A 27,487-nucleotide genomic window follows, 5' to 3' on the forward strand; every position below is an offset into this window, starting at 1 on the left:
TATTGTTTGACCCACTCATTCTTTAGTATTAGATTATTTAATTTCCAATAATTTTTTTCATTTTCTCATAGCTTTTTCTTATATATAATTTTATTATATCCTGGTCTAAAAAGGTTGCATTTATTATTCATGCCTTTCTACATTTGATTGTAAGGTTTTTATGTATATCATCAATTTTTGTGTACATGCTGAGCAAAATGTGTATTCCTTTCTATTCCCATTCAATACCTAACTTTCAAAAAAATTCCATTCATGACCTTAACTTCATTTTGTTTATTTTGTGGTTATATTTATCTAGTTCTGAAAAAGGGAAGTTGACAGCCCCCACTAGTATAGTTTTACTGTCTATTTTTTCTTGCAATTCACTTACCTTCTTCTCTAAAAATTTGGATGCTATGCTGTAGAGAACCAGAACTCTGGAGAAGTATACTTAAAACAAGGGTACATACAACAAGCTGCTAACTCAGTGGAATTGATGAAATTATGATTCTCTAGTATACATATACTTAGTACTTAGCATGGTCATGTAATGGTTCTCTAGTTCACACATACTCAGTATACTGTAATGATGTAACTGTAATAAAGTATATAAATTGGGGACAAACTCAGTCAGAGACAGAGAAGACTTTACCAATCTCATGGTGGCTCTCCTGCCTCCTGAATTCCTCCACCAAGAAGACTAAAGCCCATCTTAAAGTCCCCTAGGAAGCAAGCCCACCCCTAGGTGAAAGCCACAGATTGCAAAGGAGTTAATAAAGACTTTGGACTTTATTCCTGACTATTCTCATGGTGATTATTCTGCTGAGACCAAAGCTGGTCCAAAGGCCCTCCAGAAAGCTAGCCAGAATATTACACTATGCTACTTGGTACGCATATGTTTAGTACTGATATTTCTTCATTATCTATGGTACTCTTTAGCAAGATGTAGCTTCCTTTGTTGTCTCTTTTAATTAGATCTATTTTTGCTTTTATTTAACCAAGTTAGTTACTCTTGTTTTCTTTTTACTTTGGAAGTAAAGCCTTTTATCTAAAGATGATCTTTATGCTTCCAATATATTTCTTGTTAACAAAGTATTGTAGGATTCTGGTTTTTAATTTACCCTGCTATCAATTTCCATTTTATGGAGGAGTTCATCTCATTCACATTCACAGTTAAATTAATAATTCTGTATTTCACACCAACCTATTTTCATCCAAGTTATACTTTTGTCTCTTCTTTCACCGCTTCCCTCCTGACCAGTATTTTGCTTCTGACCTCCACCTTCCTCAATCTTTTTTCCTTCCCCCTCCTTTTTTCAGTCTTCCCTTCTTATTCTTTCCCCTTCTATTTCTGCCCTCCCTTCTAGTAATCTTCCTCTTTCCTTTCCCTTCTTCATTCTTACTTCACTATGGAATGAGATAAATTTCTGTACTAAACTCAGTATGTATGAAATTTCCTCTTTGAACCAAATCTGATGAGATTAAGGTTCAAACAATGCTCCTCTTCCTCCCCTTTTTTCCACAACTGTAATATGTAAAGGATCACAGATATTGGGGAACTCTGAGAAAAGTATACTTGAAATAAGGATACTTATAATACTCTGTTGTAAGATAAGATAATGATTCTCTAGTTTACATATACTTAGTACTTAGTGTGATATGGTAATGTAATGGTTCTACAGTTGGCACATGCTCAGTGTGCTGTAGTGATGTAATTGCACTAAAGTATTTAAGGGCTGAGAGGACTGGAGACAGTGTATGTGTGAGCTTGAGCTCAGACTCCAGACTCCAAACTCTATCCCTGACCATCCTCCATAAAGCTAGCCCAGACACTATAGTAATAGGTCTTTAGTGCCTCTTTTTTCTTTTCTCTTTCTCTTTCCTCTTATCCCAATATAATCCTTTATCCAATCCAAATTTCCTTTTTATACCATCACATGTATACCTTTCTAACCCTGACAAAGACAGTTTTCAAGAGTTACAAATATCATCTTCCCCATATAAGCATGTAAGCATTTTAACCTTTAAAAACTTTTTTTCTTCCATTTACCTTTTTATTCTTATTTTGAGTCTTATATTTGGAGATCAAATTTACTGTTCAGTTCTATTCTTTTCATCAGAAATGATTGAAAATCCTTGTTATTGGATATCTATATTTCCCTCTGAACAATAATGCTTAGTTTTGCTGCGTAGTTGATTCTTGTTTGTAGTCCAAGCTCCTTTACCTTCCTGAATATTATATTCTAGACCTTTTGATCATTTCATGTGGAAACTGGGTAATCCTGGTCGTGGGTAATCCTGATTATGGTTCCTCAATATTTGAAATGTTTCTTTCTGGCAATTTGCAGTATTTTCTTCTTGATCTGATAATTCTGGAATTTAGCTATTATATTCCTTAGAGTTTTCATTTTATAGTCCTTTTCAGGAGGTGATCAATGTATTCTTTTAATGATTATTTTACTGTCTGAATCCTAGGATATTAGGGCAGTTTTCCTTGATTTCTGAAAGATGTTGTGGAGGCTCTTTTTTTCATTATGGCTTTCAAGTGGTCCAATAATTCTTAGATTGTCTCTCCTGGATCTATTTTCCAGGTCAGGGTTTTTCCAATAAAGTATTTTACATTTTCTTATATTTTTTCTTTCTTTTTTTTTTCATTTTGTTTGATTCTTGATTTCTTGTTGTTTCATTCACTTCCATTCGTCCATTTCAAATTTTTAGTGAATATTTTCTTCCATTAACTTTTTAAAAATCTCCTTTTGCATTTGGCCAACTATACTTTTAAAAGAGTTGTTTAATTCAGTGGATTTTTTTTTAATTTCACTAATTGTATTTTTAGGGAGTTGTTTTCTTCAGTATATTTTTTTTCCCATTTCATCAAATTTATGTTTTAAAGCATTATTTTCTTCAGGCAATTTATGTACTTCTTGTTCCTAGGTCTTGGTTTCCCCCCCAAAAAAATTTCATAACTACTGCAATGCTCTTGTTTTTCCTCCATTTTTCTTTTATCTTTCTTTTTAGATTCTTTTTGAACTCTTTCAAAAGAGCCTTTTCACCTAAAGAGCAATTTTTGAGGTTTCATCTGCAAGCAATTTGCATTTGCTATTCTCTGCTGGATTTATATCTTCCCTGTCTCCATAATAGCTCTCTATAGTCAGAGCTCTCTTTGCTTTTCTGCTCATTTTTAGAGGTTAAGATCTACTCTTGTAGCACAGAGGAGATGGTGCTGATCTTCTGCAGGGCAGTAAGGGCTTCTCACTGTGCTGGGGTAGATGCTGCAGACTTCCTCACCGCACTGAGTAGCTTGGCCTGGTCTCACCTTATTATGAAGAAGTAAAGGGGCTCACAATTAGATTTTTGTGGTTGTGTTGTAGATCTCATAGCTGGTTTGCTAGTCTAGCCTTCTGAATCAGGACAGAGTCACCAATACTGCTATATTTTGGCTAAGGGTCTCCTAATAGATTCCCTGCATTGGGGCCTCCTGATACCAGGTTTCTCTGAGCCCAACCTCCCCAAACTCCATGCCATGAACTGGTCTGCATTTTTCCCTGCCAAATTGAGACAGACTTTTCCTGAAATCCTTCCAAAATATCTTAAGTTGAAGAATTATTTGAGTTTGAGGTTTTTATGTCCTAATATGTGGTCAATTTTTGTATAGGTTCCATGAACTGCTGAAAAGAAAGAGTACTCCTTTCTGTCTCCATTTCAGTTTCTCCAGAGATCTATCATATCTAACTTTTCTAGTATTCTATTTACCTCTTTGACTTCTTTCTTATTTATTTTGTGATTTGATTTATCCAATTCTGAAAATACAAGGTTGACATCTCCCACTATTATAGTTTTGCTGTCTATTTCTTCTTACAGCTCTCTTAATTTCTCTTTTAAGAATTTAGATGCTACACCACTTGGTGCATATGTTTAATATTGATATTGCTTCATTATCTATGCTACCCTTTAGCAAGATATAGTGCCCTTCCTTATCTCTTTTAAATAGATCAATTTTTGCTTTTGCTTGATCTGAGATCAGGATGGCTACCCCTGCTTTTTTGACTTCACCTGAAGCATAGTAGATTTTGCTCCAACCTTTTCCCTTTAACCTGCATGTATCTCCCTGCTTCAGGTATGTTTCCTGTAAACAACATATTGTAGGATTCTTGCTTTTAATCCATTCTGCTAACCACTTCCTCTTTATGGGGGAGTTTACCCCATTCACGTTTATGGTTAAAATTACCAATTCTGTATTACTTGTCATCTTGTTAAACCCTGTTTATGCTTTTTTCCCTTCTTTCCCCCTTCCCCCCCTTCCCAGTATTAAGCTTGTGAACACCACTTGCTTCTCACAGCCCTCCCTTTTTAGTATCCCTCCCTCCACCTTAGAGTTACTCCCCCTATCTTACTCCTTTCCCTCACAGTTTCTGTATTCCCTTCTGCTTAGCTTATTCCTTCCCTTTTACTTTTCCCTTCTCACTTTTCAATGAAGTGGGAGAAGTTTCACCATAAATTGAATATGTATAAAATTTTTCCCTTAAAGCCAATTCTAATGTCAGCAAGATACCCACTATATTTGTCCCCCTCCATTCTTTCTCTCAGATATAATAGGTTTCCTTTGCCTCTTTGTGAGATGTAGTACCCCCACTTTACCCTTTTTCTGGTACAATGTCCTTTCCACATGTAGTTTCTAGAATAAGGTATACATGTATTCTTTATACATCTTTATAGCAGAAATATAGTTCCCAAGATTTCTTTTTACCTGTTTGGGTTTCTCTTGAGTTCTATATTTGTAGATCAAATTTTTTGTTAAGTTCTGGTTTTTTTCATCAAAAATAGATGAAATTCACTTATTTCATTGAATGACCATCTTCTTCCCTGGAAAAAGATGTTCATTCTGGCTGGGTAAGTTATTTTTGGTTGCACACCGAGTTCCTTATTTTCAGAATACCATATTCCAGGCCCTTTGATTTTTTAATGTGGATGCTGCTAGAGCATGGGCGATCCTTATTGTGGCTCCTTGATACTTGAATTGGGTTTTTCTAGCCACTTGCAGTATTTTTTCCTTCATCTGAGGGTTCTGGCATTTGACCACTATATTTCTTGGTGTTTTGATTTTAGGATCCCTTTCAGTAGGTGATCGATGAATTCTTTCAATGTCTATTTTACCCTCTGTATGTTCTGGACAGTTCTCTTTGATAATTTCCTGGAAAATAGTGTCCAGGTTCTTTTTTTCATCATATTTTTCTGGGAGTCCAATAATTTTCAGATTGTCTCTCCTGGATCTGTTTTCCAGGTCTGTTGTTTTCCCAAGAAGGTATTTCACATTCTTTTCCATTGTTTGATTTTTTTTGGATTTGCTTGACTGATTCTTCTTGTCTCCTCGAGTCATTCAATTCCATTTGTTCCATTCTGATTTTCAATGAGGTATTTTCTTCACTCACTTTTTAAATATATTTTTCTAATTGTCCAATTGAGTTCTTTTGTTCTATAGAATTTTTTTCCATTTCAACAATTTTATTTTTTAGAGAGCTATTTTCTGCTTCCAGTTCACTAATCCTATTTTTCAAAGATTTGATTTCTTTATCCACTCTGTCTTTAAATGAGTGGGATGACTTCTCCAGACTCTCTTGCCAAGCCTCCCTCTCCTTTTCCCATTTTTCTTCCAGCTCTCTTGTGAGAGCCTTTTTAATTTCTTCTATGAGATTCATCTGTGCTGAGGAACAGATGATCTCCTCCTTTGGGGATTCACCTGGAGAGAGTCTGTTTTTAGTCTCCTCAGGGTTTAGAGTCTGCTCTCTATCCATATAGAAGCTGTCAATGGTTAAGGTCCTTTTCAATTTTTTGCTCATTTTGTCAGAGAAGAATCAAAGACAAACTAGCAAAAAGAAAAAAAGAAAAAAAAAACCCTAAATGGAGTCTGCTTTTTTGGGGAGGAGGGGCTGGGTGGTGTTACCGAGCTTCCTCTACAGACTGCGGGGGCAGCAGCGAGGCACTAGCAGGACTGTGCTGCACCTGCGCTCTGAGATCCGAGAGCGTGCTGAGACACTGTGGGGAGGGGTGGCCAGGTCCGGAGAGACTCCAGCTGTTCTGGGTTATATTCTTCACCCCCTGTGTTTTTAGCTTCTCTGCTTGTCTGCTGGCTTGCTGCCAGGGCAAAGTATCCAATCCTGTAGCAAAGCTTGCCCTGCAGAGATGGCTGAGATCGCACTCCACCCCGCTCCGGTTTGTTCAGCTGTAAACTGCCTGCCGGGCTCTTGCTGCCAATGCCTGCCCTCAGCCTGGGTCCAATCTAAAACCTTCCCCACCCTTGAGCAAAAACAGACCTTTCCTGGCGAATTTCAAGGATGGTAACTATTTCTGGGGGTTTTTTCAGTCAAGCATTAATTCAGAGGCTTGTAATGAAATGGATTCTGAGAAAAAACGTGGAGGTTACACAGCTGTGTGCCTCCCCTCCACCATCTTGGCCGGAAGTCCCTAAAGGTCAAGCTGAAGAATTATTACACTCAGAATGCTTGTGGGTTCTTTCACTCTTAAATTCAGCCAAAGACTTGAAATGTGTTCATTCTGAGGAAAGCCAGGAAGAACTTAGGCAATGCCTTCTCTAGTCTCTGCCATTGATTTCTAAATCGATTTATAAACTTATGTCTTACCTCTAAATTAACAATTGCCAAAAATATCTGACATTTTGTTCTTAAAATTTTTTTTTTTGCTTTTCTGTATTTAGTTATAAACTTTTTATTCTCTAATATATGTTCAATTTTTGTAAAGATACCATATGTTGTTATTCCTTTTTATTTCCATTCAACTGTCTCCAGGTATTTATAATATTTAGCTTATTTAAGATTCTAATCTTCTTAACTTCTTATTTATTTTTGGTCAGATTTATCTAATTGTGAGAGGGGGAGATTAAATTCCCTCATATTATAGCATGTCTAACTATTTCTATCTGTAATTCAAATTTTCCTTTTAAAAAAACTGAGGTTTTCTAGCATTTAGTGCATATAGGTTTGGTATTAACATTACTTCTTTTTCAATCTTTTTATCACAATTTTCCTATTTATCTCTTTCAATTAAATCTATTTTAGCTTTAACTTTGCTTTTCAAGGGTCCTCAAACGATGGCCCATGGGCCAGATGCAGCAGCTGAGGACGATTATCCCCCTCACCCAGGGCTATGAAGTTTCTTTATTTAAAGGCCTACAAAACAAAGTTTTTGTTTTTACTATAATCCAGCCCTCCAACAGTCTGGGGGACAGTGAACTGGCCCCTTATTTAAAAAGTTTGAGGACCCCTGCTTTAAATCATGATTACTACCTCTACTTTTTTTTTTTTACTTCAACTGAAGCATAATAAATTCTACTCCTGCCTTTTACTTGAAGTTTGTGTATATCTCTCATTTTAAATGCATTTTTTATAAAAAACATATTGTTGAAGGAAACGAACAGACAATTTTCAGATGATGAAATTGAAACTATTTCCACTCATATGAAAGTGTTCTAAATCACTATTGATCAGAGAAATGCAAATTAAGACAACTCTGAGATACCACTACACACCTGTCAGATTGGCTAAGATGACAGGAAAAGATAATGACGAATGTTGGAGGGAATGCGGGAAAACTAGGACATTGATGCATTGTTGATGGAGTTGTAAATTAATCTGACCATTCTGGAGAACAATCTGGAATTATGCCCCAAAAGTTATCAAACTGTGTAAACCCTTTGATCCAGCAGTGTCACTACTGGGCTTATATCCCAAAAAAATACTAAAGAAGAAAAAGGGACTGTATGTACCAAAATGTTTATGACAGTCCTTTTTGTAGTGGCTGGAAACTGGAAAATGAATGGATGCCCATCAATTGGAGAATGGTTGGGTAAATTGTGGCATATGAATGTTATGGAATATTATTATGTAAGAAATGACCAGCAGGATGAATACAGAGAGGCTTGGAGAGACTTACATGAACCGATGCTGAGTGAAATGAGTAGAACCAGGAGATCATTATATACTTCAGCAACAATACAATACAATACAAGGATGTATTCTGATGGAAGTGGATATCTTCGACAAAGAGAAGACCTAATTCAGTTCCGATTGATCAATGATGGACAGAATCAGCTACATCCAGAGAAGGAAATGAGTGTAAACTGTTTGCATTTTTGTTTTTCTTCCCAGGTTTTTTTTTACCTTCTGAATCCAATTCTTCCTGTGCAATAAGAGAACTATTTGGTTCTGCACACATATATTGTATCTAGGATATACTATAACATATTTAACATGTATAAGACTGCCTGCCCTTTAGGGGAGGGGATGGAGGGAGGAAAGAGAAAAATCGGAACAGAAGTGAGTGCAAGGGATAATGTTGTAAAAAATTACCCATGCATTTTTACTGTCAATAAAAAGTTATGATTTTTTTTAATTGCTGACTATCTTAGAGCACATGCCTATGAGTCAAATTATGCCTTCCTTATGGCAAGGATGCTGAGTGAATGAGTGAGGGGTTGGGATGACTTTCCTGTGCTGTTAATTCATTAGATTGTTGCCTTGTTGGATTCTTTGACAGTTTTGACTTGCAAGGACAACTACTGTTACTTTATCTTTTGTGCACAATTCCTATTATAGGGAATTTTAAGAGTTCATGAATACCAAAATGCCTCCTCCTTCATCTTGTTGGTTATGTTAAGCCATGTTTTTTTTTTAATGAAACCAAACTAGTTGTTTCAATGCATTCAAATTACAGTATCACATAAACTTGGAGCTGCAAGAAAGGCAAGAGCTTCTTATCTAATATCTAATCCTCATCTGAAGAATTAACTCCTCCATGAAATTTTCTAAGAAGTCATTATCTAGCCTTTGTTTTAACAGTTCAAGTGATGGGATGATTCATAACTCTTCAGAATACCTAATCCATTGTTGCATTCCTGCTTATTAGGAAGTTCTTCCATATACTGGTGCTCAAATCTACCTTCATGTAACTTCTGCTCACTGTTCCTAGACTTGTCTTGTGGGTCAAGAATAAATCATAGAGAGGAAAAAAAACATATTGTTGGATTCCAATTTTTAATCCATTTCCATTTTATAGATGAGTTCATTGTATTCACATTCAATGTTATAATTACTGTTTGTATGTTTCTTACCATTCCATTTTTCTTCCCCATAATCTTTACCCCATTCTTTTATCCTATCCCTCCTCAAATTTCTTTTTTATTTTAAATTTATGGTATAAAAATAAGTATTCCCATAACATAATAAAATAAAAAGAATGATTGTATATGAAACTGTAACTTGTGCAATTTGTTATTCTTTTCAAATACACAAATTCACAATACACAAATACACAACAAATTACACAAATACACAACAAAATTATCATTAAAATTTCCTCTTTGTACTCTCTCTCCCCACCCCCAGATAGCTACCATTAGATACAAATAGGGATGGGGGGGAATAGTTATTTTACATATGTATTTATTGGTTCTTTCTCTGGATGCAAATAGCGTCTTTCTTCATACGTCCTTTATAATTAATTTCAATACTTAAAATAGACAAAATAACTTATTCAAAATAATTCTTTTTTTTCAATTTTTAAACATTTTTATATAAAGTTTTGAGTTTCAAATTCCATCTCTCCCTTTCTTTTTCACCTTCTCCCTCCCTGAGATGGTAAGCAATCAAATTTAGGTTATACATGTGAAATCGTGTAAAATATTTCCATATTAATCATTTTATACAAGAAGAGTCAAATAAAAAAAAGAAAGAAAATTAAAAATAGCATATTTCAATTTTCATTCAAACAACATCATAAGGAGAAGGGGAAGAAAAGTGAGTGAACCTTTCACCAGAATTGGTTCCGAGGAAGTAATATACATACTCAATTTGGGTGTTCCTTACCCACAAAAAAAGTAAGAAGGAAGTGGGGATGATGGTAGATGATAGAAGAAAGAATATGTTGGGGGAAGAAGGGGAGAAGAAACAAAAGGCTTTTGAGGAGGGACAGGGTGAAAGGAGAGAAAAAATATAATCAACAAGGGTAAATACAGTTAACAATAGTAATTGTGAAAAGAATTTTGAAGCAAGAATGAAGTCTTCATTTCTCAAATGTATAAGGAACTGAGACAAATTTATTAAAAAGGTGCCATCCCCTAATTGATAAATAATTTTTAAAAATTTTAAAAAGTTTTCAGAATTAATCAAGCTATATAGTCATTGAAAAAAATACTTCAATTCACATTGATCAAAGAAATGCAAATTAAAATTATTCTGAAGTATCAACTCATACCTATTAAACTGGCTAGTGGGACAGAAAAGAAAAGTTACAAATGTTGTTGGGAATATGGGGAAAATGAGATATTAGTGCACTGATACTGGAATTGTGAACTTTGAAATCATTCTGCAGAATTTGGAATGTGGAACTATGCATATTCTTTATAAAATCATGCATACTCTTTGATCTAATAATACCAGTATTAGGCATGTATCCCAAAAAATTTTTTTAAAAGAAAAGGACCTATACGTCCAAAAACATTTACAGCAGTTCTTTTTCCAGAGCAAAGAATTTGAAATTGGGAGATGCCTATCGACTGGGAATGGCTAAATAAATTGTGGTATGTGATATGAATACTAATGTTCCATAAGAAATGATGAACAAGATACTCTTAGAAAAATCCAGAAAGTCCTCCATGAGCTCTTTGCAAAGTTAAATATACTATATACAAACTAATAGCAATATTGGATAACCAACTGTGAATGACTTTGCTAATCCCAGCAATAAAATGATCCAAGATTAGTTTAAAGGACTTATATGAAAAATGCTATCCATATCCAGAGAAAGAATTGATATTGTTTTCTCCTTGTTCTGTTCACTTAACTGTGCATTAATTCATGTGTCTTTCCAGATGCTTGTCATTTCTCATAGTTCAATAATATTCCATTATAATCATATGCTACAGCTTGCTTAACCATTGATAAGAATCTCTTCAACTTCCAATTCTTGGTCACCAAAAAAAAACAAAACAAACAAAACCCTACTAAAAAATATTTCTGTACATATAGGTCCTACTCCCTATCCTTTTTTTAAATGTCTTTGGGATATATGTTCAAAAGTACTATTTGGTAAACTAAAGAGTATATACATACAGCTTTTTTGCTCTCCAGAATGGGTAGATCAGTTCAAAACACCACCAACAATGCATTAGTCTCAGTTTTTCCACATCCCCTCCAACATCCCACATTTTCCTTTTTTTTTTGTCATGTTAGCTAATCTGATAGCAGTGAGGTGGTACCTCAGGATGGTTTTAATTTAATTTTCATTTCTGTAATCAATAGTGATTTAGAACATGTTTTTCTTTTTTTAACTAAATAAACTATTTTTATAGCAATATATGTTTTTATAATACCTTTTTATTTTTATTTTTCAAAATACATGCAAAGATCATTTTCAACATTTATCGTTGCAAACCCTTGCGTTCCAAATTTGTCTCCCTCTCTTCCCCCTTCCCTCTCCCCTAAATAGCAAGTAATCCAATATAGGTTAAGTATGTGCAATTCTTCTAAACATATTTCCACATTTATCACGCTGCACAAGAAAAATGAGACCAAAAAAGGAAAAAATGAGAAAGAAAAAAAGCAAGCAAACAACAACAACAAAAGTGAAAATGTTATTTTATGATCCACATTCAGTCCCCATAGTCCTCTCTCTGGATGCAGATGGCTTTCTCCATCATAAGTTTATTGGAATTAATCTGAATCACCATATTGTTGAAAAGAACCAAGTCCATCACAGTTAATCATCATATAATCTTGTGGTTGCTGTATACAATGTTCTCTTGGTTCTACTCACTTCATTTGACATCAGTTCATGTAAGTTTCTCCAGACTTTTCTGCTGATTATTTTTTTATAGGACAATAATATTCCATTGCATTCATATACCATAATTTATTCAGCCATTCCCCAACTGATGGGTATTCACTCAGTTTCCAGTTCCTTGCCACTATAAAAATAGCTACTACAAACATTTGTGCACATATGGGTTTCCTACTGGGATACGACCATATGTAGGATTTGAGAATAGGTGCCAAGAAGCATCTTTGTCATATACTATCCAGTTCCAAATCATAGATTCAAAGTGGGCTGAGGAAGGGATCCATGTCCAGGTGAAAATATATACTCAGATCATTCCAGTCCTCTTCATTAACACAGCTGTGGGCAAGATTTATGGGTTATGGGATCTCTGGATAATTTGATATTTCTGCCAAGGGGTTCCTTGGTCTTCCATAGAAAATAGGAAATTTTTCCCAGAATATTTTCAAAAAAGTCAAAGGAAGATGAGAAAGATTTTCTATGTTGTTCCATGGGCACATAGAATACCCCATTCATACAGTGAGAACAAGCCAATTCTTCCATTGAGTTTCTCTTTCATGAAATTTTTCAGTTCCTCAGGCACTAGAAAATCACCAAAGTGAAAAGTCTTTGGATTTACCTTAGAGGTGATCCATTCTTTGATACTCTCTGTAATCACTTGTCTCTATTTTTCATAAACTTCAGAATACAAAAGGAAAGGAGGAAAGTACTTATGTAGCACCCACTACATACTAAACACTTTAAATGCTATTTTATTTGAACCTCTACAAGGTAGGTGCAATTATTATATCCATTTTACAGTTCAGGAAACTGAAGTATACATAGGTTAAGTAGTTAGGCCAAGGTCATAAAGCTAATGTACCCTGGGTTGGTTTTAGGAAATGTAAATGGGATTATGAGTAATCTACTTAGACCTAATGAACATTTTAGGAGAATATAAGCACTGATTTGAATCAACTGCAATTTGTTCAAAGGACTAGAATAGTATCACCAACCCAGTGTAGATTTGCTTCTCCAATATTAGATCACCTGAACAACTATGATAGACTTGGCTCTTCTCAACAATTTAGTGATCCAAGGCAATTCCAATAAATTTTGGATGGAAAATGCCATCCACATCCAGAGAGAGAATTATGGAGATGAATGCAGATCAAAACATACTATTTTTACTTTTTTTTCTTTCTCATGGGTTTTTCCCTTTTGCTCTGATTTTTCTTTCCCAATATGACTCATATGGAAATATGTAAAAAATGAATTTATATGCATAACCTAAAAATTAAAAAAGTAGTCATTTAAAAAATATATCAAATCATCCTTTTTTTCCTTGCCTCTGGAGTATATCCAGCATGCACATGTCTGTCCAGTGCTAGCAAAATATAGCTCTGTCTCTTTGGCTGCACTCTACTGGAGCTATTTTACTTCTCTTCTTTGATTGGAGGGATCAGAACTTTCTAGCTCACTCCTCATTTTCCACCAGTTGCTCTGCTTAATCTCATTTCCATGAACATCATACCTTCCTGTATACCCTTACCACAGTGAGTATATTTTTCTGTTTCAAATGTGGTTTTTGTTTAAGTAACATATTGTAGCTTCTGTTTTTATCAGAGAGTTCATCCTATTCACCTTCACAATTATGATTATTAGTTGTGTATTTCCCTTCATCCTATTTTCTCCCATTTATACCTTTTTCTCTCTTTCCAACCTGTCTCTCCTCATCAATATTTTGTTCCTGACCATCCTCTCTTATCCTGCCCTCCCTTCTAACTCTTTCCCCCTTTTCTTTCCTCCTTTTCTGTCCTACTTTCTTATAGGGTAAGATAAATTTCTATACCTAATTGAGTTTGTATATTACTCCCTCTTTGAGCCAAATCTGGTGATATTAAGTTTCAAATAATCCTTATTCCCCTTCCTTCTTTCTCTCTACTGTAATAGATTTTTTGTGCTTCTTATAGATCCAATTTACCCCATTTTACCTTCCCATTGCTCTTCTCCCAGTACAATCCCTTTTCCACCCCTTAATGTCTTTTTAAGTTATAATCACATCACAATTTATAGCCATACCCTATGTTTCTCTATGCATACCTTTTCTAACTTCTAATTAAAGATACAGCTTTCAAGAGTTCCAAGTGTCATCTTCCCAGTATAAACAGTTTAATCTTTAAATATTATGTTTTTTCTTTCATGTTACCTTTTTATGTTTCTTGAGTCTTATTTGAAAATCAAATTTTCTGTTTAATTCTAATCTTTTTATTAGAAATGACTGAAAGTCCCTACTTTATTGAAGGTTTATCTCCTCCTTTAAAAGGTTATGTTCAATCTCACTGGGTAATTAATTGTTGGTTGTATTCAAGGTTTTTTGCCCTGTGGAATATGGTATTCCAATTTCTCCAGTCCATTATTGTAGAAGTTGAAAAGTCCTGGGTAATTCTGTTTGTGGCTCCTTGATATTTTAATTTTTTTTTCTTACAGCTCATAGTATTTTTACCTTGAGATTATAGTTATGGAGTTTTGTAACAATGTTTCTTGGGGTTTTCCTTTCTTTCTGAAGGTGATTGGTGGATTCTTTCAATTACTATTTTGCACTCTGGTTCTAGTATATCAGGACAATTTTCTTTGATAATTTTTTGAAGAATGCTGTCCAGGCTGTTTTTTTTGTTGTGGCTTTCAGTAGCCCAATAATTTTTAAATTGTCTCTCCTTGATTTATTTTCCCGGTCATTTGTTGTTCCAATATTTTACATTTTCTTTTTTTTTTTCTTTGATTCTTTGATTGATTCTTGATGTCTCATAGAATCCTTAGGTTCCATTTATCCAGTTCTAGTCTTCTGAATTGGTGTTTTGGTCTTCTTTGTTACCATGGTAGTTTCCTGCTATTAAGGCTCTTTTTTTGTTTTTTTACTCATCCTCTCTCTCTCTGTCTCTGTCTCTCTGTCTGTCTTTCTCTGTATGTTTGTGTGCATGTGTGTGCGCACGCGCGTGTGTGTGTATGTGTGTGTGTGTCTGTCTTTGTCTCTCTGTCTCTTTGTTCCCCTATTTCATGACTTTTAGAGTTGAGTTCCTTTCCTGGGCCACAGGAGGCACTATTTTAAACTTCTTGTGCAGTTTTGAGCTTTGTCTTTGCATACAGGGCTCTCTTTTAGTTGGGACTTACAGCATATATGCTCTTTTAAACTATGCAAGTAATGATAATAGTAACATTTTCCCAAACAATTTGATCTTATTGAGTTCCTGACAATTCATCTTTAATGCTTACTTTATATCTAAATCTTATATGTCCAAGTTTTCATCGAGTTCTGATCTTTTTATCACAAATAAAGAAAGATCCTTCAATTCATTGAATATATATTTTTTTTTCAATTTAGGATTATACTCAACTTTGCTGGATAAATTATTCTTAGTTGCAAACTTAGCTCTTCATTATTTAAAATATAATGTTCTAAGCCCTGTGTGATTTTATTGTAGAAACTTCTAGGTTTTATGTTATCTTGATTGTATCACTACAGTATTTAAATGGGGGGAGGAAGGGTTGGGGGAAAGACACTAAATTTTTCCTAACTTGGGAACTGTGAAACTTTGCTTTATTCCTGTGAGTTTTCATCTTGTGATCTCTCGGTAATTATCAATGGATTTTTTTTTCTATGACTATTTTACCTTCAAGTTTAAGAAGTGTTGGGCAATTTTCTTTAATGATTTCTTACAACATTGTATTTAGACTCTCTTTTTACTCAAAACTTAAAGTTAGTTCAGCAATTCTTATATTGTCTCTCCACAATCTGTTCTCTAGATCAGTCATTTTTCTAATGAGATGTTTTACATTCTCTTCTATTTTTCATTCCTTTGATTTTGTTTTATTGTTTTTTTATGTTATTAATACAATTTTTTAAAAGGCAGAGCCAAGATGGCAGAGTAAAGATAGGGAGTCTCATGAGTCCCTCCAAATACTCATAAATAATGACTTTAAATTAATTTTAAAGCAGTAAAACTGCTAAAAGATGGAATGAAACTTTTTTTTAGCCAAAGGCGATTTAGAAAATTGGCAGGAGGGGTCTGTTGCATCAGGGTGGGACTGGAGCCCAATCCTGGAGTAGACTGTGTCAGCACAATCTAGGCACCATGAAACCAGGAACAGGTGATGAGGCTTCTGAATCTGGAGCAGTGGAAGTGGTCTCTAGATTTCTCTATCCAGATGCCAAGGACAACTCAACAGCAAAGGTTTGACATATGAGGATGTGAGGGAAACTGCAGCTCAGTATTGGGTTTTGGCAGTCATTGAATCAACAACCATAGTAATGACAGCAGCTGCCTCTATCAATCTCAACTCACAGGATGGGAGGTGGGATGGTCAAACAGCTAATCAGAGGCTTCTTTGCAGGCACTTTGTTAGCACTGTTGTCTCACCCATATTCTGATATGTATAGCAGTGCTGGCTCACAATGCTGGCCTCTAGAAGGATATCTGAAAACATCTGCATGGAACTCCTGAGCTTAGGACATTGTAATCCCCATCCTGAAAACAGAATACTACTAAAGTAGTTAAAAGTCAAGTAATAGGCTGGAAAAATGAAGAAGCAACAGAAAAAGATTATGATCATAGAAAGTTACTATGATGACAAAAAAGATCAAAATACACACTCAAAAGATGATAACAAAGACAAAGCTTTTATATCCAAAGCCTCTAAGAAAAATGAAAAAGTGGTCTCAGGCCATGGAAAAGCTCAAAACAGATTTGGAAAAGCAAGATGCAAACAAATCCATAAGAATGTAAGAATGAAAAAAATAATACAAAAAAATGAAATAATCTCACTGGAACAACAACTGACCTGAGAAATAGATAAAGGAGAAATAAAAATTATTGATCTATACAGGAAAAAAAAGGGAGGGGGTGAGCCTTGTCTGAAGCTTAATCTTATCAATTTTGGTTCAAAGAGGGAATAACATATTCACACAGTTGGGTTTAGAAATTTATTTTACTCTTTAAGGAAGTAGAAAAAAAGTAGAAAATGGAAGAACTGCATAGAGGGAGGGCAGAAATACTAGAAGAAAGGGATAAAAGATGAGAGGAGGGGTGATGGAAAGGAGGGCAGGTTGAATATGGGATTAATCAGAAACAAAACACTACTAAGTAGGGACAGAGTCAAAAGAAAGAGAAAAGGGGCAGCTAGGTGATGCAGTGGATAGAGCACCAGCCCTGAATTCAGGAGGATCTGAGTTCAAATCTGGCCTCAGACACTTAACACTTTCTAGCTGTGTGACCCTGGGCAAGTCACTTTACCCCAACAGAGAGAAGTATATATAGGAGAGAAAATATGATGAAGGAAAATATACACCAAGGTAATCAAAACTTTGAATGTGAATGGGATGAACTGGAAGTAGATAGTAAAGTGGATTAAAAACCAGAACCCTACAATATGTTTTTTACAAGAAATATATTTGAAACAGAGAGATACATAAGAGTAAAAGACTGTAGCAGAATTTATTATGTTTCAGCTTAAGGCAAAAAAGCAGAGATAGATTCTGATCTCAGAAAAAACAAAAACAAAAATAGATCTAATTCAAAGAGATACGGAAAGAAACTACATCTTGTTAAAATTACTATAGACAATGAAGTGGTATCAATCGTAAACATTTATGCATCAAAATTCTTAGAGAAGTTAAGCCAGTTAGAGGAAGAAATATTCAGCAAAACTTTACTAGTGGAATACCTCAACTACCTCTCAGAATTAGATAAATCTAATCACAAAATAAATAAGAAAGAAATTAAGGAGGTTAATAGAACATTATAAATCTTAGATATGATAGAATAAGTTTCTAATCATTAGAAATCTTAGAAATCATTAAATATGATAGAATTCTGTAGAAAACTGAATCAGAATAGAAAGTAATATACCTTTTCCTCAGTGGTATATGCCACCTACACAAAAATTGACTATGTGTAGGGTTTAAAAATCTCACAATCAAATGCAAAAAGGCACAAATAGTAAATGTATCCTGTTCATGTCACAATACAATAAAAATTACATGCAATAAAAGACAATGGAAAGATAGACTAAAAACCAACTGGAAAGTAAATAGTCTGATTCTAAAGAATTAGTGGGTCAAACAACAAATCAGAGAAATAATTAATAATTTCAGCCTAAAGAATGACAATAATGAGACAACAGATTTATGGGATCTAGCCAAAACAGTTCTTAGAGAAATTTTATAACTCTAAATATTTTACATATTTATAACTCATATATATGTGTGTATACACACACACACACACACACACACACACACACACACACATACACACACAGATTTGGAAATATATATGTATAGAGAGAGTTATATACATATAACTCTAAATATTTTATAACTCTAAATAGCTATATGGAAAACAATATAAAAAAGGGAAGATTAATGAATTGGACATGCAACTAAAAATCTAGAAAAGCAACAAATTAAAAAACCTCAATTAAATACCAAATTAGAAAAATCAAAAGAGAAATGAATAAAACTGAAAGAAAACTATTGAATTAATCAATAAAACTAAGTTGGTTTTATGGGGAAAAAAACAAAATAGATAAATCTTTGGTTAATTTGAAATTAGGATTAGAAATTCTAATTAGAAAAAGGAAAGGAAAAAAGCAAATTACTAACATCAAAAATGAAAAGGGTGAACTTAACAATAATAAGAAAGTAATTAAAGCAATAATTCAGAGCTATTTTTCCCAGCTCTATGCCAACAAATCTGACAATCTAATTGAAATGGACAAATACTTACAGAAATATAGATTGTTTAGATTAACAGAATAGGAAATAAGTTACTTAAATAATCAGGAAGAGCCAAAACAGAAAAAGAAAATTGTGGACCAATCTCTTTAATGAATATTGATGCAAAAATTTTAAATAAAGTATTACCAAAGAGATTACAACAATTTATCAGCAGGATAATACACTGTGATCGAGTGGGATTTGTATCAGGAATGCAGGAAAATTATTGGCATAATTGGTCATAACAATAATTAAACTAAAAAAAATCACATGATAATCTCAATAGATGCAGAAAATGTTTTGACAAAATAATTATTCCTATTAAAAAACACTAGAAAGTATGAAAATAAAGGTAGTTTTCCTTAAAATGATAAGCATCATCTATCTCAAACCATCTGCAAGCATTATTTGTAATGGAGAGAAATGTCATGCCAGAGAAACTAAGGCAAGATAGAGATTAGAGAGGTTTTAGTATTTTATTTAGATTTCTAAGAAGGTGAGACTGTGCTGGGGGCATGCTGTCCCCAGGGCGAATGTCCAAAGCATCCAGAAGCTAATGTGTGCTTCTCATGAAGCATATATGTATGTGGCTCCAAACTACAGGGGGTAGACTGAGGCAGGGGCAGAGTCAGAGCATTGAGAGCAGAACAGACTAACGATCTGGTTCTGACAGGGTAGGGGGAGGCATCCAACATTCTGATAAGTAGGGAAGGTCTGGAGTCATGATGTCTAAGATAGAAGGTCTTTCTTCTTATCTGGATCATGATGATTAGGAGGGGCAATGTTGAACCAGGCAGAACAATTCAAGGAAATTGAGGTAGAACAATTAGGGAAAGTGAGGTAGAATAATCAAAGGAAACTGTGGCACAACAGAAGTTAGACCCAATTTCCAGTTAGATTGGGGAGAATCAGGAATGCTCCTTATCACCACTATTATTCAATATTGTACTAGAAATATTGGCTTTAGCAATAAGAATTAAAGGAATTAGAGTAGGCAATGAGGAGATAAGACTATCACTCTTTGCTGATGATATGATGGTATACATAGAGAATCCTAGAAAATCAATCTTCTTGTTGCTATGTACAATGTTCCATAATATAATTATGGATAAATATATAAACAGTCCAATTTATAAGAATACAAATTATTTCTCAATTGATAAATAGTGAAATGATAAGAAGAGACAATTTTCAGATGATGAAATTAAAGCCATCCATAATTATATGAAAAAAAGCGCCAAATCACTATTGATTAGAGAAATGCAAATTAAAATAACTCACATCTATCAGATTAGCTAAGATAACAAGAAAAGGTAATGGTGAAGTTGGGAGGAGGGGAACATTGTATACAGCAACAGGAAGATTTTGAAATGATCAATTATGATACGTTTGGTTCTTCTCAGTGGTTTCATGATCCAAGGCAATTCCAATAAATTTTGGGTGAAAATGCCCTCTGCATCCAGAGAGAAAACTATGGAGACTGAATGTAAATCAACACATGCTATGTTCACTTTTTTTCTTCTGCTGGTTTTTTGTCTCTTGTGTTTTTTCCATGTTGTTTTGCTTTTTCTCTCCCAACATGATTCATAAAGAAATATGTAAAAAATGAATGTACATACATAATCAAAAAATGATTTACATGTAACTGTGAAAGTAAAAATGAAAGAAAGAAATTGTCTTCTGAAAGCCATAACAAAACAAAAATGTTATGAAAGAACATTTCATAGAAAGAAAGAAAAGAAAGAAAGAAAAAGAGTATGGCCATCATCTTCCAAGAAATCATTAGAGAGGGAGGATTGTGGGAAAATGGTGGAGTAGGTTGATAAATTTCAGGCTCTCTCAATTTCCCCCACAAATAGAACAAATTTGTACCTCAGGGCAAACATAAACTTGTGGAAAATCAAGAAGACTTGGGGCAGAACAGGAGTCCTTCTGATACAACCTGACAAGATCTGAAGAAAGATCTGGAGCAAGGATAACCTGTCAGAAATGGAAACACCTCCAGGCTAACTCCACAGAAACATCAAGTGAAGACCCCTCAGGCTACCTGGGTGTGATTGAAGCTTCAGCTGGAACCACATAAACTTTTCCAGAGTGTTTATGGAGTTAGGGTCTGAGTCTGGGAAGACTGAACTTCAACTGATTAACTAGTCCCATGTGTGCTGCTGAGATACAGCCCTGGGTGAAAAGGAACAAGCACCGAGTGAGTACAAAAGCAGCAGGATGGGGACATTGCTAGCTGTGGGCACTTGCAGGAAGGTGGAGCTCTTGTTTGGGGGTTTCTGGTCAGAGTAGAGAGCTGAAGGGAAGCTCGAGACACTATCCCTTCCCCACTCCACTTTTGGAGGTGCTTACACTAATACCTCTCATTTAAAAAAAAAAAAAAAGAAAGAAAGAACACTGCCATTGAAACATATTATGGGAACAGGAAAGATCAGGGGTCATCTTTGGAGCAGGACACTTTAGTTAAAAAAAAAAGAAAGAAAGAAAAGCAATCAGACTTTTGGCCTGTTGGAATACTAGTGTTAACTCATCTTGAAACAAGGTGATAACTCAAGGGAGATATTAGAATCCTAGTGTTAACTCAATGTAATTGATACAATGCTTGTGGTCACACCTTTACTCTTTGGAGTTCACACTTTTGGGAGTTTTCAGGGTTTAGTATGAGATATCCAAATTCACACCTCCCTTGAAGCTCTTAGGGCCAGAGAGCACTCTGGGAGAAAATCCATAATCTCATTCTCTCAGAAGAGTCATATATAAGCCCAGTTGAGAGCATTCAGCTGAGTTACATTGGAAAGGAGGACTCTGGGCCAGACACAGAGCACTCTGGGAGAGCCAGAAGCCCTCTCTTGGGGACAAGAAAGATTCAATACAACTTTTATCTTGGTTCTGGCTGGAGGCAAAGGCAAAAGCAAAAGACAAAGCTGTAAGAGCTCTTCAGAGGCAAGGCAGATTCAACTTGGAGCTGAATTGGAGGCTGAAGAAAGCAGAGGCAGAAGCAAAGGACAAAGCTGCAAGAGCTCTTGGAACCAAGCAGAGAGATAGGCCTCTAAGCTAACCGGGCTATATTGGAGACAATAAAAGATGTGAAGTTTTATCACCTGGCTGCGTTTTGGGTGATTATTACTCTTAACTGAAACTAAGGCTGCCTCCAGAAAACCTCCCCCAAGAAACCTGCTTTCCCCAGAGAGAACCTTTATATTATATTTTAAAGAAGAAAATGACCATGTTGGCCAAGATAGCGGAGAGGACACATGTATCTATCTAGGCTCCTTCTTGCCCTCAGAATACTTTTTTTCATAATATGGCCTTGGAATTAGTGCATGACAGAAAAAACACATGAATACATTACCAACAGAAGATATCCTTGAAAATTGCCAGAAAAGGTCTGTTTTTGCTTGCAGGCAGGGACAGTTAGACCAGACACAGACTGAAGGCAGGCAGTGAGAGCATGGAAGGCAACTCACACTGAGCAAACTGGAGGGGGCAGGGTGTAATCACAGCCAGTTAAAAACTTGCCCAGTTTTTGCCCAGAACTTTGCCCAGTGTGAACTTCTTTGCCCTGGCAGCAAGCCAGTAGATCAGCAGAGAAGCTATAAACACAGGGGGTAAAGACCTCAATCCCAAAACACTGGGATCTCTCAGGACCTGACTAAACCCACCCGACACCCAGAGTGACTCAGCACACACTCAGAGTCTCAGAGAGTGGCTGCTGCGCAGGCAGTGCAGCCATTGCCATTCTACTGCTGCTTCATTGCTACCTCCTGTAGTCTGTAGAGGAAGCTTGGTAACACCATGCTGCCGGAAAAAGCAGACAGCATTTACTTTTTGTTTGTTTGTTTGTTTTCCATGATGATTTTTTGTCAAAATTAGCAAAAAATTAAAGCGTGCTCTAATTATAGATAGCTTCTATACAAATAGAGAGCAGACTTCAACCCTGAAATTTGAAACAGATTGTCTCCCGATGAATCCCCAAAGTGGGATATTATCTGATTCCCATTACACAAGGCTCTCATAGAAGAAATTAAAAAGGTTCTTACAAGAGAGCTAGAAGAAAAATGGGGAAAGGAAAGGGAAGCTTGATAAGAGGATGTGGATAAGTCATTTAAAGATAGAGTGGATAAAGAAATCAAATATCTGAAAAACAGAATTAGTGAATTGGAAAAGGTAAACAATTCCAAGAAAAACAGAAGTAGTGAATTGGAAAAATAAACTAGCTCTCTAAAAAAATAAAATTGGCAAAATGGAAAAAAATCCCATAGAACAAAACAATTCACTTAAAAACTCAATTGGACAATTACAAAAAGAAATAAAAAGGTAAGTGAAGAAAATAATTCATTAAAAATCCAAATTGAACAAATGGAAATGAATAACTCAAGGAAACCTCAAGAATCAATCAAGCAAAACCAAAAAAAAAAAAAAAAAAAAGAAAAAAGAAAAAAAAGAAAGAAAGAAACAATGGAGAAAAATGTTAAATACCTACTTGGAAAAACAACAGACTTGGAAAATAGAGCTAGGAGAGATAGTCTGAGAATTATTGGACTTCCTGAAAATTATGATGAAAAAAAGAGCCTAGGAAATCATCAAAGAGAACTGCCCCAGATGTTATAGAAACAGAGGGTAAAATAGACATTGAAAGAATTCACCAATCACCCACTGAAAGAGTCCCCAAAATCAAAATTCCAAGAAATATTGTGGCTAAATTCCAGGATAATGAGACCAAAGGAAAAATACTACAAGCAGCTAAAAAAAATTCAAATATAGAGGAGCCACAATAAGGATTACTCAGGATCTAGCAGCATCCACGTTAAAGGATCGAAGGGCCTGGAATCTGATATTCTGAAAGGCTAAAGAACTTGATATGCAGCCAAGAATAACTTATTCAGTCAAAATGAGCAATTTTTTCCAGAGAAGAAAATGGACATTCAATGAAATAAGTGAATTCCATCTATTTCTGATGAAAAAAAAAAAACAGAACTAAACAAAAAGTTTGATCTCCAAATATAAAACTCAAGAGAAACATGAAAAGATAGAAAGAAATCTTGTGAACTATATTTCTGTTATGAATATACATAAAGAACACATGTATAATCGGGTTTTACAGTTATAATATAAAAAAGAAACTAGAGGTGGAAAGATTATACCAGAAAAAGGGTAAAGTGGGGGTACTACATCTCACAAAGATGCAAAAATAAAACCTATTATATCTGAGGGAAAGAAGAGAGGGGGGTGAGCACAGTGTGTATCAGACTCTCATCAGAATTGGCTTAAAGAGAAAAATATTAGACATATTCCATTTACAAAGAAACTTCTCCCACTTCATTGAAAAGTGGGAGGGGAAAAGTGAAAGGGGAATGAGTAAGCTAAGCAGAAGGTAATACAGAAATTGTGAGTAAAAGAGGTAAGACAAGGAGAGGAACTCTAAGGTAGGAGGGATCCTAAAAAAAGAGGGATGTGAAAGGCAAGTGGTGCTCACAAGTTTAATACTGGTAAGAGGGGGGAAGGGAGGAGAGGGGGAATGAAAGGAGAAAAGGAGATGGCAAGAAATACAGAATTAATAATTTTAACCTTAAATATGAACGGGGTAAACTCCCCTATGAAGAGGAAGTAGTTAGCAGAATGGATTAAAAGCCAGAATCCTACAATAAGTTGTTTACAAGAAACACACTTGAAGCAGGGTGATACATATAGAGTAAAGGTAAAAGATTGGAGCAAAATCTACTATGCTTCAGGTGAAGTAAAAAAAGCAGGGGTAGCCATCCTGATCTCAGATCAAGCAAAAGCAAAAATTGATCTAATTAAAAGAGATAAGGAAGGGCATTATATCTTGCTAAAGGGTAGCATAGATAATGAAGCAATATCAATACTAAACATATATGCACCAAGTGGTGTAAGATCTAAATTCTTTTTTTTTATGTTTCATAAATCTATTATCATCAACATTTATTTTCTTTTTTTTCATTGAATTTTTTTTATTTTAATATCTTTTCTATTGATAGAACGCATGCCAGAGTAATTTTTTACAGCATTATCCCTTGCATTCATTTCTGTTCCGATTTTTCCCCTCCCTCCCTCCACCCCTTCCCCCAGATGGCAAGCAGTCCTTTACATGTTGAATGGGTTGCAGTATATCCTAGATACAATATATGTGTGCAGAACCAAACAGTTTTCTTGTTGCACAGGGAGAATTTAATTCAGAAGGTATAAATAACCCGGGAAGAAAAACATAAATGTAAGCAGTTTATATTCATTGCCAGTGTTCTTTCTCTGGGTGTAGCTGCTTCTGTCCATCTTTGATCAATTAAGGCTCTCTTTATCAAAGAGGTCCACTTCCATCAGAATACATCCTCAAACAGTATCGTTGTTGAGGTATATAATGATCTCCTGGTTCTGCTCATTTCACTCAGCATCAGTTCATGTAAGTCTCGCCAGTCCTCTCTGTATTCATCTTGCTGGTCATTCCTTACAGAACAATAATATTCCATAACGTTCATATACCACAATTTACTCAACCATTCTCCAATTGATGGACATCCTTTCATTTTCCAGCTTCTAGCCACTACAAACAGGGCTGCCACAAACATTTTGGCACATACAGGTCCCTTTCCTTTCTTTAGTATCTCTTTGGGGTATAAGCCCAGTAGAAACACTGCTGGATCAAAGGGTATGCACAACTTGATAACTTTTTGAGCATAATTCCAAATTGCTCTCCAGAATGGCTGGATGTGTTCACAATTCCACCAACAATGTATCAGTGTCCCTGTTTTCCCACATCCCCTCCAACATTCCCCATTATCTTTCCCTGTCATTCTAGCCAATCTGACAGGTGTGTAGTGGTATCTCAGAGTTGTCTTAATTTGCATTTCTCTGATTAATAATGATTTGGAGCATCTTTTCATATGGCTAGAAATAGTTTCAATTTCTTCGTCTGAGAATTGTCTGTTCATATCCTTTGACCATTTATCAATTGGAAAATGGTTTGATTTCTTATAGATTAGGGTCAATTCTCTATATATTTTGGAAATGAGGCCTTTATCAGAACCTTTGATTGTAAAAATGTTTTCCCAGTTTATTGTTTCCCTTCTAATCTTGTTTGCATTTGTTTTGTTTGTACAAAAACTTTTCAATTTGATATAATCAAAATTTTCTATGTTGTGGTCAATAGCGATCTCTAGTTCTTCTTTGGTCATAAATTCCTCCCTCTTCCACAGGTCTGCGAGGTAAACTATCCTATGCTCTTCCAATTTATTTATCATCTCATTCTTTATGCCTAGGTCATGAACCCATTTTGACCTTATCTTGGTGTACGGTGTTAAGTGTGGGTCCATGCCAAGTTTCTGCCATACTGATTTCCAATTTTCCCAGCAATTTTTGTCAAATAATGCATTCTTATCCCAGAAACTGGTGTCTTTGGGTTTGTCAAACACTATATTATTAAAGTTATTGGCTGTTTTGTCCTTTGAACCTAACCTATTCCATTGATCAACTAGTCTATTTCTTAGCCAATACCAGATGGTTTAGTAACTGCTGCTTTATAATATAATTTTAGATCTGGTACAGCTAGGCCACCTTCATTTGATTTTTTTTCATTAATTCCCTTGAAATTCTTGACCTTTTGTTTTTCCATATGAACTTTGTTGTTATTTTTCCTAAGTCATCAAAATAGTTTTTTGGGAGTCTGATTGGTAAATCAGATAATTAGCTAAATAAATAGATTAGTTTAGGTAGTACTGCCAGCTTTATTATATTTGCTCGCCCAATCTAAGAGCATTTAATATTTTTCCAGTTGGTTAGATCAGACTTAATTTTGTGGAAAGTGTTTTGTAGTTTTGCTCATAAAGTTTCTGATTTTCCCTTGGCAGATAGATTCCTAAATATTTTATACAATCAGTAGTTACTTTAAATGGAATTTCTTTTTGTATCTCTAACTGTTAGGTTTTGTTACTGATATATAAGAATGCTGATGACTTATGTGGGTTTATTTTATATCCTGCAACTTTGCTGAAGGTGTAGATTGTTTCTAATAACTTTTTGGTAGAATCTCTGGGGTTTTCTAAGTATACCATCATATCATCAGCAAAGAGTGATAATTTGGTTTCCTCATTGCCTATTCTTATTCCTTTAATCTCTTTCTCAACTCTTATTAGCCAAAGCTAGCATTTCTAATACAATATTAAATAGTAACGGTGATAGTGGGCAAGCTTGTTTTACTCCTGATCTTATTGGAAATGGTTGCAGTTTGTCCCCATTACATATAATGCTTACTGCTGGTTTTAAATAGATGCTACTGATTATTTTAAGGAAAAGTCCATTTATTCCTATACTCTCAAGAGTTTTTAATAGGAATGGATGTTGGATTTTATCAAATGCTTTTTCTGCATCTATTGAGATGATCATATGGTTTTTGTTAATTTGATTATTAATATGGCCAATTATATTGATAGTTTTCCTAATATTGAACCAGCCCTGCATTCCTGGTATAAATCCTACTTGATCATGAAGTATTATCCTGGGGATGATTTTCTGTAGTCTTTTTGCTAATATCTTATTTAAGATTTTAGCATCAATATTCATTAGGGAGATAGGTCTATAATTTTCTTTCTCTGTTTTCAACCTACCTGGTTTAGGTATCAGTACCATGTCTGTGTCATAAAAGGAGTTTGGTAGGACTCCTTCATTCCCTATTTTTTCAAATAGTTTATAAAGCATTGGGGCTAATTGTTCTTTGAATGTTTGGTAGAATTCACATGTAAATCCATCTGGTCCCGGGGATTTTTTTTAGGGAGTTGATTAATAGCTTGTTCTATTTCTTTTTCTGAAATGGAACTATTTAAGCAATTTACTTCCTCCTCTGATAATCTGGGAAGCCTATATTTTTGGAGGTAGTCATCCATTTCACTTAGG

This window comes from Antechinus flavipes, chromosome 2, assembly GCF_016432865.1.
Source record: "Antechinus flavipes isolate AdamAnt ecotype Samford, QLD, Australia chromosome 2, AdamAnt_v2, whole genome shotgun sequence".
Classification (NCBI taxonomy): domain Eukaryota; kingdom Metazoa; phylum Chordata; class Mammalia; order Dasyuromorphia; family Dasyuridae; genus Antechinus; species Antechinus flavipes.